Source organism: Macaca nemestrina, chromosome 2 (assembly GCF_043159975.1).
Source record: "Macaca nemestrina isolate mMacNem1 chromosome 2, mMacNem.hap1, whole genome shotgun sequence".
Taxonomy (NCBI): Eukaryota; Metazoa; Chordata; class Mammalia; order Primates; family Cercopithecidae; genus Macaca; species Macaca nemestrina.
The window spans coordinates 86,150,794-86,167,165 of NC_092126.1; the positions used below are offsets into that span (position 1 = coordinate 86,150,794).

The 16,372-nt window shown below is 39.4% G+C and overlaps 1 protein-coding gene across 14 annotated transcripts in view; it reads left to right on the forward strand.

The window, feature by feature from the left end:
- Positions 1-16,372, forward strand: part of LOC105490003 (neuroligin 1) — a 926,407-nt gene that overhangs the window by 20,667 nt on the left and 889,368 nt on the right. For 8 of the 14 annotated variants that reach the window (XM_011755192.3, XM_011755194.3, XM_071091255.1 and 5 more), the window contains exon 1: positions 5,377-5,954. The gene's annotated coding sequence lies outside the window, so the exon portion shown is untranslated. Of the gene's footprint in view, positions 1-255; positions 354-3,317; positions 4,125-5,376; positions 5,955-16,372 lie in introns of those variants that run through there. The other 6 variants (XM_011755195.3, XM_071091253.1, XM_011755197.3 and 3 more) reach the window with 3 other exon arrangements.

Here is a 16,372-nt window from a genome sequence, read left to right on the forward strand (position 1 = left end):
AAACAAATTTTAACATCACAATGATTAGGTAATAGATACATGCTTATAAAGTTGATTTCTCTACTTCTCTAGTGGTTTTCCCCTATTCTCACTCAATAGATGTATTTTCATACTAAGATTCTTTTTGAGCAAACATTTTCAGAAAATGCTAACACTCTGCCTATTTGCTATATTGAAGTCTCCTTCTAAATTTACAAAGGAGCAGACATGTGTAGGCAAGCTTCATAGGGTTTTTATTTGTGTTTGACTTTCCAGGGTTCCAGTATTCATTTCAAACGATTCTTGACATGGTGAAAGGCAGTACACACAAGCACCATTAATGTCACAACCTAGAAGGCCACATGATTTTCAATGTAAGTTGGATCAAGTCTTCTATATTTTACTGATGCCTTCATCACTTATTCACATGTTTAATGTCTTCTTTTTTATGTCATCATTCACATTTAATATGTTTAGTCTAATATTAAGGTTAATTAATAGAAGACAAATATACCATAAGAAAAACAAAAGGCAAGGCTGGGCACTGTGGCTCACACCTCTAATCCCAGCACTTTGAGAGGTGGAGGCAGGAAGATCACCTGAGGTTGGGAGTTCGAGACCAGCTCGACCAACATGGAGAAACTCCGTCTCTACTAAAAATACAAAATTAGCCGGGCATGGTGGTACATGCCTGTAATCCCAGCTAATTGGGAGGCTGAGGCGGGAGAATCTCCTGAACCCGGGTGGTGGAGGTTGCGGTGAGCCGAGATTGTGCCATTGCACTCCAGCCTGGGCAACAAGAGCGAAACTCCGCCTAAAAAAAAAAAAAAGAAAAAGAAAAAAAGAAAAGAAAAGAAAAAAAAAAAAAGGCAGGAAGGACCTAGGAATCACTCTAAAATCACTAATGACTTCCTGGTTATAGATACCATATATTGCCAGCAAATGTCATTATCAGTTTTTAACACTAATCTCAAATATCCATACACATACACGCATGTGTGTTGGTGTTTGAATCAGAAGAGAAAACATACCATGAAGATACTAAAAATAGAAACATCTACGAATTACATAATTTGTATGCCAAGTGCTTCACATGCATTATTTTGGATAATCCTTACAACAATTCTACAAGGTAGGGACCATTATTATCTCCATCTTGCAGAGGTGAAATTTGAAGTTTAGGAAGATTAAGTAACATGGACCAGGCAATTACAAATTAAGTGTCAATCCAGGATTCAAACTCAGGCAATCTGATTCCAGAGTCCCAGCCCTTAACTACATACCAACAAAAGAAAAATAAAGTAAAAAACAAAACTTCTTGCTATGTAATTGCTTTTGAGATCAAATGGTAGGGGATGGGTTTACTTCCTTAATAGGGTTTGATTGGGATACTGGGAAAAAAAAAGGGCAAGGAGGTTTGGCTCATTCGACTGTATGTACAGATTGTGATAAATGCTGTTTGTGTGACAATTCATTTTGTTAAAATGCTTAGGCTTTTTGTAAAACTAACTCATAGGAATGAGGTAATAATGGCCAGCTGATAAAGTGTAGCCATGAAAATAATGAAAAAGAACCCACAATAGAACCATTTAAAATTAATCTCCTACTAAAAATACCAAATATTGGAAGTGAAAAATGCTTAGTTACTACCTTTAGGATTCTGATATTAACCTCAGCAAATACAGTTAGGAGGTGGTGCCTACAGCCTTGGGATACAAGAGAGTATATAAAATATCATGTTATGTAAATTATAATGGAGAACTTTATAGAATCATCCTTTTTTATTCTTCACTTGTCAAAATCATATCCTATATCAAGTTAGGTTAATTATGTAATCTCATGAAAATTAACAGGACCCATTTAGCTACTTTCACAAATATTGAAATAGATACTTACTTCTCAACTTTCTTAGGAAATTCCAGACAAATTTCAAAGGGTTCAGGTTGTCAAATGAGACAAACTTGTGCAAGTTGGGCATGGTACACCTGTTACCAAGAATCAGATGCATGTTTCAGTAGAACGAAACCTCACTTTCTTGGGAGCATTACAGAAATCTGCTGGATTTGTCAACATATAGCCTAAAATTTAAACTTAAAAAAAAGAAAAAAAAATGACAAGATAGACTGGATTCTAAAACGATATCAAGACAATGTGGTACTGAATTTCCTCCAAGCCAAAGGAACATGTCTTATTTAAGACTGTTTTTTAAAAATCAGAGCGGAAATGGTAGAACCTTGGTTTCTTACTTACTGGTATTAATTAATAAATGAGTGATACTCAAGGGCCACTGCAGTCTAAATGTTAAACTTCCTTTCTTTTACTTGAATTGTACAGATTAAAGCATACGTAAGATTGAGAAATATGAAGCAAGCTCTTAAATGGTGAGAAAAAAACATATCTCTAGTTCACGTGTCACTTATAGCGATTTTCTACTGCTAGGTTTTCCTTTTGGGTTATGATTATTACAGGTGGCAATCAGTTAACTTAGTGGTTCTGTAGGCACCGGCCTATCTTCAACTCACTTGCATTTAAAAATTCACACAGAGAGGCTAGTGGGAGGCGGGTAGGTGTAAACAATGTGCTATAGTGAGTCACACCTGTCACAAAAGCCAACAATGATTAGCTGTGATTTTTTAAAAATCACCTATCCAGCGGCAGAAGCTGTGGGCACAGCCAGGAGGGAGAGGCCAAAGGCAGTGGCGTTGCGTTTACACTACTCGCACGGAACAGGCTACAGCCAACGAACGCTTCAATTCAGAGATTACTCTGCCTCTAGCTGGAGGAAGCAGAGGAAACAGAGGGGAGTTTGGTGGCAAGAGATTTACCAAAAAGCTGGGGGGTGAGGGGGTGGGGGGGTGAGGGGGTGAGGGGGTGAGGGGGTGGGGGGGTGGGCGGGGTGAAGAAGAGGCACAGTGGAAGGCTGTTGCCTCCAACTCCGCTCTCTCCGTCACCAAGACGAAAACGCCTGGAGCCCAAGCACAACGACGCCGAGAACAGTGAAACTCAGAGCGTCCGAGGCCTCGCGTCTGGACGGCGGTGCCGGTTCACTCACACGCCGCTCTGAGTGGTTTGGCGAACGCCACACGTGACTCCCTGGGCCCTTCACCCCTCCTGCCGCCGCGGGCGCTGCGGGAGCTGCGGGCGGAGGACGCTCGCTACCGCGGGAGGAGTGAGGGAGGAGGGCGGAACTTGTAAAGGGAGGGACCATTACCAGCACCAAGTCTGCCACCGCAGGACCCGCGCCCCCGAAGCCCACCCCCGACCAAGAACGCGCCTCCAACCGGCAGGAGGGGCGCGCAGGGGAGGGGACGCTGTGCAATAAACCGGGCGGGGAGGGGGAGGCAGGGGAGGGAGTCCTGGCTCTGAGGGGGCAGGATTGGGTCTGGAGGATGGTCTGGCTTGATTCAGACTCCTGCACCCGACAACGCCACGGAGTGAAGGGAGAGGGAGAGAGAGAAGGTGGCAGTGTGTGTGCGCGCGTGTACGTGTGTGTGCGTGTCTACAGGTAGCAGTGGCGGCGGCGGCGGCGGCGGGGACCGGAGCAGGGGACGCATCTGCAGCCACCTCCCCGCCTGTGATTTTCGGAGGCGATTGCTCACTTAGCTGAGGATCTGTAGCCCCGGGAGATCTTCTCATCCTCTCCATTTCCAAGCTTCATAGGTGTCTTCCAGTTTCAAGTGTGTGTTTTGGGTATTTTATTTTTAATTTTTTTCCTTCTCCCTCTAAATCTTCTCGGAAATTCTGCATGTTGAAGCAGGTGGCTCCTGGTACGAAATCTCTGGATACATTTGGCTTGCCAAGTTTTGCTCTTCGCTGTCCCCTCCCGCTTACAGAAGCATCTGTGGTGCTTTTCTTTTTGGATTTACATGCAGAAAACGTATATATGTTTATATACCGACCGCATAATATATAAATACATATACGCGTGCCCAAGCGCCTGGTTTTCGTCTCTCCTCCCTACGAAGCGGAATGTTTTGGAGCCGATGGATAACAAGAACACGATTAACATTCTTTTGAGCTTGTTTTTTAAAAGGGGGAGGGAGCGTGAAGAATTGTTTAACATTCGGCCATCGTTTGGCTGCACACTAAACACCACGAAGTATTTATGGTTGCAGATCAGGTGCAAACGGGGCTTAGAGAGAAAGGTAAGGGAGCTTCCTGCGTCCGCCGAGCTCCGGCGTTAACCTTAATCCCGGGGACTGCCGAGAACTTCCTACTCCCTGCCTCTCCTTCGCCTTCCCCACCTTCCACCCACCCTTCCCTGCTCTCTCTCTCTTCTGTAAACTCAACCCTTTTCCAATCCCATTGGGGTGGGGGTGGGGGGTGCTGGAAGTGTAATCGTCTATTAGAGTTTAAATGCGTCTCTCTTTCACAGGCGAGTAACTGAGTTTTCCAATCGCCTTTCTGGTGGTTATAGGAAATGAATTTTGTCCTTTATAAAAAATAATGCTACCTAAATAAGTGTTTTAAACATCTGCAGGTTCCAGTCCCTCACCCTATCCTCTGATGAAAATAAAAGCAATAAAAAATAATGAACTTTAATAAACTGGGTGGTTTTTTTTTTTTTTTTTTTTTCCAGCGTTGGGGTTCATGGAAGCTTCCAAACGCTTTTTTTTTTTTTTTTTTTTTTTTTTCATTTAAAAAGAAAGATAACCAGCAAACAAACCAGTATCTCAGGAGTCCACAGCGGAGGAGATTCGGCTTCCGTTTCTGCATAAAACCAATACATTTTACTTGGAGGGTAATTTGCCAGAGTTGAGCGAGACGAAGCCGTGTCTAAATAAGTGCATGCCACTAAATTTCCTTTTAAATCCACATTTTACACCATGGCCAGTCGCTTGTTTAACTCCCGTTCAAGGGACATGGTTTTCAGACCTGACCTTTTGGGGAGATGTGGGAACTTCCCCTCATTTCTTCTTATGTCCCTCTAACCTCCTTCCTCCTCCGCGCGGCATCGCTAGCCCTGGCAGTTTGTAAATTGCCCGTTTTGCCCACCCTCCTGGTGGGCGTTTTCTCCCCCACTCCACTCCTGCCCCCTCTGTCCTTTCTTCATTGGCGTCTTCGGAGCAGATGCATCTTCTTTTTTCTTGGGCTCACTCTCCCGTTTACCCCTCAGTCCTCCCACCCGCGACTCCCCACTTGCCTCAGCTCTTCTCGCCGCTCCTCCCCGCCTCCCCGCGGCGGGTTGACCCTTCAATCTCGAGTCCCGGCCTGTGGGTGGGCGGGGGGGCGCCGCGGCTGTGAGCAGAGGATCAGGCGGCGGCGCGGAGAGCGCGCCCGGGCGGCCAGCGCCGAGCGTGCGGAGCTGGCGTGGGGAGACACGGCAGGAAAGGCGAGCCGGAGTGGGTGATGAGAGGCCGGGAGAGCCCGTCCGAGCCGGAGAGACCGGAGAGAAGGGAGCGAGCGAGTGTGCGGCGCGCACGCTGCCAGAGCCCGGGCGGAGTGCAGTGGCCTCCAAAGCCTTAGAGCGGCGCCCCAGTCACTGCAGCTCTTCACCCTAGAGCTGTGCCCTGGGACCACAGAGACCAAGAGCATGGAAATCGGCTGAGAGGTACAAAAGAAATAAGGAACAGATTACGAGAAAGCGGGGAGGGTTTCCTGGCGAAATACGGAGGCTGAGCAGATGGAGGAACAATGCCGCCTCCAGAAGAAAACCCTTGCCTGAACCCTCGGCGGAGCGCAGAGGTGCTGCTTTCAGCCTTCTGCTCTCCCCAGGCCCTCCGGCTAGTTCTGGGGTTGGTTCCGCCTGTTAGTTTGACAGGGATAAGAAAGTTGCTCTTCTTCCCCACAACGTTTCCTGCGAGGTGGTTTTCAGATCTGTGTGGTTCCGGTCAAGATGTCACTCCCTAGATCCCCCGCGTTGAGCAACTAATATATTATGCATTATTGGGCAATAAGCTCTCCTGGGAAGAGAAGGTATTCCAAACATTTAAACCGTTCTCCATCGACGCCTGCCCGCCTCAACACAATATCTTGTGAGTAGAAATGAAAAACCACCTGAATTTAAAATTATTTAGGTTAAGATTTTGCATTGGGAATAATTTCTTCCAGAGGAGGTTGTTAGTGTGTTATAGAGATGAGGGATATTGCATGTTCAATATTTGATTCATTTGTGATAATTCTAAATCATGAACAGTTGGCCTCCACAAAGGTACTGTTTCTTTTTGCATTTCCAGGGCCATAGTGATACATGTAGGATTTGGGAAACGTGAATTCGTATAGTTAACCCAGTATCTGTTACTCTGCATTTTTACAGGTAGTTAATATACTCATTTTCCCTCTTTTTATACTTAAACTCCGGTAGACTATTTTTGCTTAAATCAATTGAGTTGTCACGCTGTACATGAAAATTACAGGGTCTTAATGCATTTCTCACAATTAATTGTGCTCAATTATTAATAGGATCATAGATATTAAAATGTCACTGAGAAAGGGTATGTGTACCTATGTTTGAGTGTAAAACCTATAAAATGTCTCAGCATTTCCATCAGCCATTGTAACCTAGCAGAACACGAGGTTTTTGAAATGAGCTCAGAAGCAAGGGCCATTCATGTATTTAAAATGTTAAATGTTAAATGCAAAAACATTAAATTTACTGTGCCTTTGGCAGAGAATGAATCTAAGTCTACTTGCATTGCAGAGTGATTGAGTGATTCACAGAGAAAGTGGAAGTTAATCATTACTCAGGCCTTCTGATTACATGGTTTGATTAAAAGAAGTAACTGTTTTCTGTAAGCCTGCTATTCTGCAGTTAGTCTTCCCAATCCTCTTAACATAAGCAGAAATTGAGGGAGTCAATCTTTCAGTAGATTCTACTAGAGTTCCAGTAGTGTGGAGTAAGAAAAGCTTCTTTAGTTCCCCTCCTTCCCATTGTCTCCCTTCTTCCACCCCCAAAGTACTTGCTGTCAATCTTTTCTTTATTCCCTCAGTGTAGTTTTACTTTGTGAAATTTTCCACTTACATTTAGTAATAACATACTTTCAAATGTAAAGGTTTGAATGGCTTTGAAGTTGAAGGTGAAATATACACTTACAGAAGGTAGGCTGAGAACTCTGTTGGTTTCATTTGCAGAGGGAAAGCCTGATGACCCTATGCATCCCTGGATGACTTTCTTGGATCACTCTCTGAAGTCTCTTCCAACTCTGAAATTGTTATATTTTATTCCGCTTTTACTATTTTCACATGGTTATCCAGTGGCAGGATCTACATATCCCTTCAAATTACATTAAACTGGCTGTTTAGGGTTTTCTTTATAGGATGATTAAGTAGCTAGAACTAGAAAATACAGTTATAAATCTAAGATAAGAGTGTTTTATAAAATTTTTCACATAAATTTTAATGTTATTGACAACTTTTTGTGAGACAATACTAATACAGATATAGCTATGAGGGACACATATCTCTCTGGGTTTTCACGGGTTGAAACAAATAGTTTTTAACATAGTAATGGTTTATCTCAATAATTCTTTATTATTTTTACACAAATGAGTTATTTCACAAATTACCTAACAAGTACTAATTTGTAGTTTGTGTAAGCAAAACACAGTTAAAATTAACAGTAATATTAGAAACTGCAACTGTGTAACATATACCTTTTCCACATTTTAAAGGCTTATTTTTTGAAGTGAAGTTTGCAGTCGGTTTCCATCTTATTGGATTGTCAATAGGAAAATACGATTTTTCAGTTATGTTTTAATTATTTGTAAATGGAATCACCAAAGTCCAGTCTTCTAGACTTAATATTATTATTTCTGAAATATAGGTATGGTCTTATTAACATTGGCCAGTGGCCCTTTATGGATTATTACATGCCAAAGTCCACAACCCTAATGACACTCAATACTTTTCACAATTCATTCTTAAACCTCCTTATGTAGATTAAAACACTGTCCTCTTGGCTCCCCTTCTGAATTTACTCTTTAGTCCATTCACAAGACTCTTACTTACTATTTTCCCCAACACTACATACCATTTTAGGATTTTGTGGTTTGCTTATGTTAATCTTTCTTCATTGATCCATTCCCTGCCTACCTACCCCACCTCACCAAATATACACCAATGATAGGACAGAAAAACATTTTAGTTCCTTGGGTGGTCTTTCCTTCATCACGCTGCTTCCTTCCCGTACCCTTACTCTGAGCTCCCACAACACAGTATTTATACTGGGAGTAGCCCACCTTTCACACTTCTGATGGTTGGCTTTCTCACTGCACGGTGAATTGCCAGAGGTCAAAAGACATGCCTGATTTATCATGTCATTCAGAAATGATAGCTTAGCTTCATGTCTGAACATAAAGTCTACCATAAATGAATAGTAAGTGTATTATTTATAAATATATTTGGCTATGAAGTAACAGAAAACTTGGCTAACAGTGGATTAAGCAAATAAAGCTTTATCTCACATAATAAAAAGTCAGGAGAGGATAGTTGTTTAAGCATTTTATCACGCTTCTTCTATTATCTTGGAAACTTTCTTCTCATGGGCACAAGGTCACTAATGTGCCTCCAAACTCGTGCTTGCTTTGGGGGCCCAAAATGGGGGAGAAAAAGATAACAGTATTCTCCCTCAGAATTTTTCAGCTTTGACACTGTTGTCATTGTGGGCTTGATAATTATTTGTCTTTGTTATGGGGGTGTGTACTGTACATTATAGGGATGTGGAGCATCATCCTTGGCCTCTATCCACCAGATGCTGGTAGCACACCCCACTCCCACCTCATCATGAGTTATACCCAAGTATTTCCATTCATTGCCAAATGTCTCTGAGAGGTCAGATTGTCCCAGGTTGAGAAGTATTGCTATGAGATCAGAAGGAAGGAAATTCTCTGTTTCCTACTCTTCCCTACCCCTGTTTTCTTTTTTGTTCCCCCTTGCATTATGGTGGTGGCGAGGATCTTTTTGATTTTTGTTTAATAAGTAATAGAGGACACATGATGAGATTTAAAAAACAAATAAGAAGAAGGAAGAGGAGGGGAAGAGGCCAAACAAGCCTTCTCTGAGCATTGTGTCTTTTTTTATGGTGTGAACATTCTCCCCATAGCCTTCCATTCTCATATCACTGCCAGACTGTGTCAGCTGGCTTCTTCTAGGTAACTGAGAGGTTGGAAGATAGATTTTTAGGATGGCATTTTACTACCTTCAACAAAATCAGAATCTTTAAGAAAAGAAGGGGAAATGGGTTTGGGTTTGAAAACTTAGTGTTTGCCATGGCAAGTGAATGAATACGTAAAATTCATCTAAATACTTCAGGAGAAAGAGTAAACACAAAATAAACATCCATCAAAGCGGGTCAATATAATTTTTCCACATGCTAAATGTTAATAAAGTAACTAGGATAAAACTGTGACGTTTTTCCTTTTGATGATATTTTACTTGGAAAATAAATGGGCAGAATGGAAACATATAGCGCTTCATAACATTTTTCTCTGCAGACAGCTTCCCTTCTCCTCCAGTCTATTGAATAAAGCAATAGAGTTTGCTATTTATACGTACCAATTATTTAGTAATCATGTGAGAGATGTCAAAGGAAATAAAAATGCAGCTCTATTGTTTTAATACTTCTTTCTAACGCTTGTATTTAGAAAGATAACACATGCTAGTGAAGGCAGTAGGTAAAATGCGTACAGATGTGTTAGCATGGACTATAGAAACTTTAGGTAGGGTTGCTTAGCTACCTACCATCTACCTACCAATAAATACTCTTGGATTCTATCATAGGAAATAATTCTACCTTACAAAGGTATATTAACATTGCTATGGATGACCAATGATCTTATCTGATTGATTGTAATATTTTTTCTTCCTACCCTTGTTTATATTTTCTGTAAGTTCGTTGAATGCAAATTTTTGTTTAACTTTGTATAGAATATAGAAATATAAAAGATGGTGTCTGTTAGGAAGCTTTTGCCTGCAAGTGACGGAATATCCAATTCAAGGCTTTAACAAAAAAGACATTCATTATCTCACAGAACCAGGATTCTGGAGGGGTGCTGATCCAGGGTTGGCTAACTTAGGAGTTCAAGGATGTCATGGCTCTGGTACAACTTCACTGTAAATCTCTTGAGTCTTTATGTTGGAAACAAGATAAACAATATGGTTATCACAGAGCCAAATATCACCTCTTCTCATAGCCCCACTCAAAGCAAAAATGAAAAAGCAGCCTTCTTCTCACGGATATATCACTTTATCTATAAGGAAACTTTTTCCCAGAAGATATCAGCAAACTTCCCTTTATGCCTGAATGACTAAAACTATGTCACATTTCACTCTTAATTTATAACTGGCAATGAGACAATGCGTTGTGCGATTGTTTTTGATCATCATGGTCGGTCCCTTGAGGGCTGGGGGAGAGGTCTGTTTTCCCTGTGGACTTGACTGCATCACACAAAAAATCAGAGCTCTGTTAAGTGGGAGGAAGGGGGCAATAACAATCTAGGGCTCCTAATGGGGAGTTCCACAAACAAAATGCCTATCCTTCTCAAATCTCTTAAAATATGGAATGCCTATGTGAAAATTAAATGCATGAAAAAATAATTACATGGTCTTTGAATCCATGGAATAAATGGTGTATATGTCTGGCTGCATGATTCTGATGTAGAATGCATGCTTTCATGATGTTACAGAGTTTTGTTTTTTTTTTTAATAGAAACTGAATAATTGGAAAATGTAGGAATGTGTCCCGCATAAAATTGCAAATACTAAATTATACTATATTACATGTTTAAATTATAAACCTTGCTTTGTCAACATATACCTATCTATATGATCATATAATGTAAACCATAGTTAAATCAGAGGATGTCCACCTTACCAAACAGACCACGTATCCTTATCTATGTTTGTCATATGATTTCACCATCATAATGCAGAGATAATAAGAGAAATGACTGAACCCTTTGGCCAGTTACTCTCACAAAGAAGGACTTCATATATGCTTTGCACAAATAAAAATTACTTCTTTGTTTCTGATAACGGTTTATTTACTTGAGGGGCTCAAGGGAGGGATCTAATTTTCAGCTCACATACCAGTGAGCATCTCTCTCATTGAACATTATGACTCATTTTTGTAAACAAGGAAAGCTTTATTTTCATTCTTTTGCCTGACTTCATGGAAGCTCAGAGCCAATTTTGTGCTCAATTGAAAAAGATGTCCTTAATCATCTTCTTTTACTTGGCTTTATTATTTGGATTCATTTTTAAACTTTAACTTTGTTTCAATATTTGATTATTTCGGAGTTTTTTTAAATCGTAGCTGCTTGAAATTATTTTTTGGAAGGAGAAAGAATGTAATGAATACATGCACAAACAAATGAGTGCCATCACACATCACTCAATACATGTCTGTTTTCCCCCTGAATGAATATATGTTTGGAAATTAGACGATACTACGTTCGGTAAACTGCTGAATTTGTGGCATGAGAGGAGCAATAGGTACAATATGGTGCAATAGGATTTCAGGGAAAAGAGCAGTTGTGCTTGAGTTATTTTTATGGAGATACATATTGTAGTTTGCAGACAGGTGGGAAACTAAGGCAGTGTAGGTGAGATAAAGTATAAATGAATTGAATTCATTATATTTATTTTGCTCTATGAACAGGTATCAGTTGTGTCTCAACTTTTTTTCTCTCCAGTTTTAGAATTCTAATAACCTCATTGCAATAACTCTTTCTACAGTACAAAGGACTCAAAGCCGCAATGTAAAAGAAACATAAACTAGGAAAGGAATGAGTTTGATATCTCTGTTTCAAAGCAACTTTTGTGATGGATGTTGGCGATCTTCTTGGCTTACCTTCAGTATGTTAGAATGTGCCTTCTGAGCATCTCATCATTCCATTGGCAGTGCTCTATTTTCAGGCTCCATGCCTAGAACTGTTTACACCACAGCAACCACCTCTGAACTGGGCTCCTCGCCTCCAGGGGAATTGATTTTGAATCAAGCTTAAAATGGTAATTAGTAACTCCATCTGTGTTTAGGGTCAGGAACAGATGCTTTTCCTTTTTGCTTTAATGGAAGATAGATTTGAAGGTGGAAATATAGTGAAATAGAGTTTAAGTAGATCTATATTGTGGTGGGCACTCCTATGTCAGGTGATGACCATCATGGAAGTATGTTTTTAAGCATCTACCTGAACCCTCTTATCAGATAAGAGGTAGATGCTTAGAAGGTTTATTTCACAAATCCAGTGTGAATTCATTATGTTTCATAGCAATGAGCCTAAGCTACTGCAAGTTCCTGAAACCTCTGCTAGGGAGTTAAATGTTTAATTATATTTAATATACCATATTTTATGAAAACCAAGGAGCACTGATTCTAGAACACTGCATTTTATTCACACTGTGGAAAGAACACCCCAATTTATTAATTCCACAATGCTTTCCTACTACTTAGAATTTTTACTTTATATTTCTATAAGGAGAATTTTTAGACAAATAGATACAGATTTTTAACATATATCAATCTTTTACATGAATAAAACATATAATATTAGCAAGATGCATTGGTTTAAGAATTAAAAAAAATTTATCCTATTCATAACCTCTTCTGAATCATTTTTTGACTCATTCATAGCCATGTTTTTCCACAGAAAATAGTATGTATGTGTTGGTGATGCACTATTTTTTAAAGCCTTCGCGATTGTCTTCAGAATTTAATTCCAAGCAGCTGATACCTTCTGAATGATTTGATCCTGGTATGTTGTTGATTTTACTAGAATGTGACAATGGAATGTTTTCAGACAACAACCAGAACTCATATGCCTTCCTTAAATTGTCCGGAACTGTCAGGAGTGGTGGTTGTCTGGTCATGCTAAGAAGAATACAAACAATTTTCACATATTTAGTCTATGGCTACTATGCCTCCACTACTGCTTGGCCATAAGGAATTATAAAATGCACCCTGATTTCAGATATGTTAAAGGTGTCAGAGTGAATGAAATATGGCAACTTTAAATATACATGTATCCTCATTTTTTAAACAACCTAATGCAATAACGATAACTAATTAACCAACCTAATAATCTCCAAGTAGTTAGATAAATTATTGCATAATTCTTAGAAACTATGATTAAAATCGAATCCTCTCTCTTTTTTTCTCTATTTGTCCTCCAATTATGTAATATACAAAATACAGCTAGTCTTAAGAAAATAAATAATAGTAGGATGAAAACAAACGAAGATAACTAGACCAGGAATGAAAGAGACCAATTTCTGGGAGCAGACTCTTCTAGTAACCCTCTGTGTCATTTCTCCTGATCCCGTCACTCTAGGCTTTTGTTTTCATGTTTTAAGTGTATGGTTGGACTAATTAAACATGTTTCCTGGCTCTAAAATCTGTTTTGGATAAAGATAATCAGAAATAAAGTCCATAATAATATATTGCACATGTTAAGTTAGTATGATATAAATACATAATAGTGGAGGGATGTACCCTAATCTGGTAAGCTTAAAATATGTAACATATATAACTTTGAGATTTATTGTATCATGTATAACTTTAATATCTTACATGTTTTGGGAGACTTGTCCATACATATCTTACTTGTTCTTTAAAATAACTGTTAAGCAATGCAGAGGATTCAACGGAACAAAAGTAGGACTTAGGAACTCTTCTCAAATATACTGGATGAGAAAGATTACTAAATAAATCACAGCCAAATAGCGGATGTAAAAGTGGGAGGAGGCAAGAAGAAAATGCATTTCCACCAAGAACAAAGAAAACTTATGCAAGGAATTAACTATCACTATATATAAATGTTCTTAAAAAGAGTTATCAGCAAGAAGCAAGAGAAAATTGACAGGTAAAAATGAAGTTTCCCTTTTTAATTTTATCATTACTGAACCATATTTCATATATATATATATATCAAAGGAAGAGAAGAAGCCTATGGTTGGACTAGTCAGATGCTACTATTTGTGGATACATCTTGACAGTTCTTACTGTGCAATTCCACAGACAACAGTGTTTCTTCCCTGTATTGTATTTGAAAATTGCCACTGCTCTTAAGTGGTCAGAAAGCTGGGCACTTACTTTCTGATGAATAACAAGCTCTCCAGAGGTGTGCCACTCTCTCTCATTGTAACTGTAGTCGCCACAGAGAAAACACTGTGTTGCTTTTCACCTACCTGCTTTGCTTAAAAAGTGATTTGATTTATGGAGCATGTAGAAAATCCTTCTTTTTTATTTTGGCTAGATATTCTTGAAGTTTTCTCATAATACAATTAAGATATCAAAAACATATGATACAGTATTACTGAAGTAGTTTTCTATAAAATTATTAATTAAATTATTTTAATCCTCTAGTTGTGTCACTTTGTCCATAAGAAAAATATTCAAGATACTAGTTTTTAAGATGGAGAGTACTATTTAATGGCTTAGAGTCTCAGACCATTAAATGGGGTTCAGAGATTATATTCATATTGTAATCACATCTTTATGACTAAATGGGCAAAATCACATTTTTTGACCTAAGGCGGTTTGTAAAAATATTGTACAAAGGCATAATTTATTTCTAAAAACTTTAATACATTTTCAATGGTCTTTCCAGCTGAAAAAATGAAGGGACCATGGTGGGTTTTAGATAACATAGGCCCACTTCCTTAGTTTACATGTGACACAACTGAAGCCCAGAGGAAAAAAATGATTTGCTTGTTTACGCAATGGTAGAGCAAGCACCTGATCTTCACATAATGCCTTCATGCATTAGTTTTATTTAAAGAGCAGTAATACATACATCAGCACTATATATTCTGTATATAAGTTACCATGATTACATAATTACTAGAATTTTAGAAGTATAGGTAATAATCGCCAGAACTGATAAAAAAGGGGAGTCATATTTTTAGCAAAATTTAGTGGAGGAGGTGTTATTTAAAGGAGATTAGGATTTGAATAAATAGAGAAGAGGGAGCAAGCATTGCTTGCATAAAAGCAATAAAAATCAAGACTAAGGCAGCAGAGGCAGTTGGCCATTCTAGATTCTTTCAAAAGTAAACACACACATACAAACACATTAAGAAATACCATTGTAGAAAGCAAAGAAAAATGCTTATTGAAACCATACATCTTATTTTGCATTTAGTATTTTGGTTTAGGACCTCTGCAGATTAGAAATAATAATTATACGTTTATTTTGAATAAATAGTCCTCAGAAAAATTGGTTCATATTACTCAGATCAGAAAGAGTTTGCTTCCACTAAAAATAAATTATTTAAAATGGAAAGTATGACTTTCTGAGATTGTCTATTCGTGTCACTGGTTGATACAAAATCAAGCTGAGATTATTTGATTGCTTGTCATCAAATGAGGCGATTCTTCTTATCACGAGCCTGCCTACATATGGTTCTCTAGCCCGAGCACTCTTTTCATAAGAAATACTAGAAATGTTCTGTCCTGCACAATATGTGTTCTTTTCCTTGCTCCTTTTCAACATGGTATTCCAAGCAGTCCCTCCAGATTTGCTGATTGCAAGACAAAAATTCCTATTTGCTTAAGGGAGAGAGAATCTAGTGGGTGCTAATCTGTCTTTTAATGCTCATTGGACATACTCACCGTCACTTAAAAATTTTTAACATTTTTAAGGTCTCAGGGACAATTTCAAGAGAGATGTATTCTTCTGTTTCTACTAAATTCTACGTAAAATCAATACATCCCTCCTGACTCTCCTTGAAGTCACTCTTCATAAAAACAGCAGCTCATTCTGGGAGTCAGTGGCTAGAATAACCCGCACCTGGAGATTAGGGAGGGAATCATTCAGAAGAGCATAAGCATGTTTTCTATAGAACTCCATAAACACGGCCTCTATAACTTCTCAAGAATAGGTGCATTGGCCGGGCGCAGTGGCTCGCGCCTGTAATCCCAGCACTTTGGGAGGCCGAGGCGGGCAGATCACGACGTCAGGAGATCGAGACCATCCTGGTTAACACGGTGAAACCCCGTCTCTACTAAAAATACAAAAAAATTAGCCGGGCGTGGTGGCGGGCGCCTGTAATCCCAGCTACTTCGGAGGCTGAAGCAGGAGAATGGCGTGACCCCGGGAGGCGGAGCTTGCAGTGAGCCGAGATCATGCCACTGCCGATGGAGCTGGACTCCGTCTCAAAATAAATAAATAAATAAATAAATAATAAAAAAGAATAGGTGCATTACAACTCTGCCAGTCAAAATACGCTGGGAATAGTCCTGGTATTCCATTTTGAATGCCACTTCCTCACCAGCCTTCTCTGGAACTCCTAGGAAGCCTGAGATTTCACAGAACAGCCTCTCGTGGGACACTCTACCATAGAAATCTGGGAAAAACAAAGAGCATGGGGTGGTGCTACTGTAGGAGGGAACGAAGGTACAATCACTGGAAATGGAATAATTTGTTAGAGCATTAGAAAGAGTATAAAGAGCCATCTT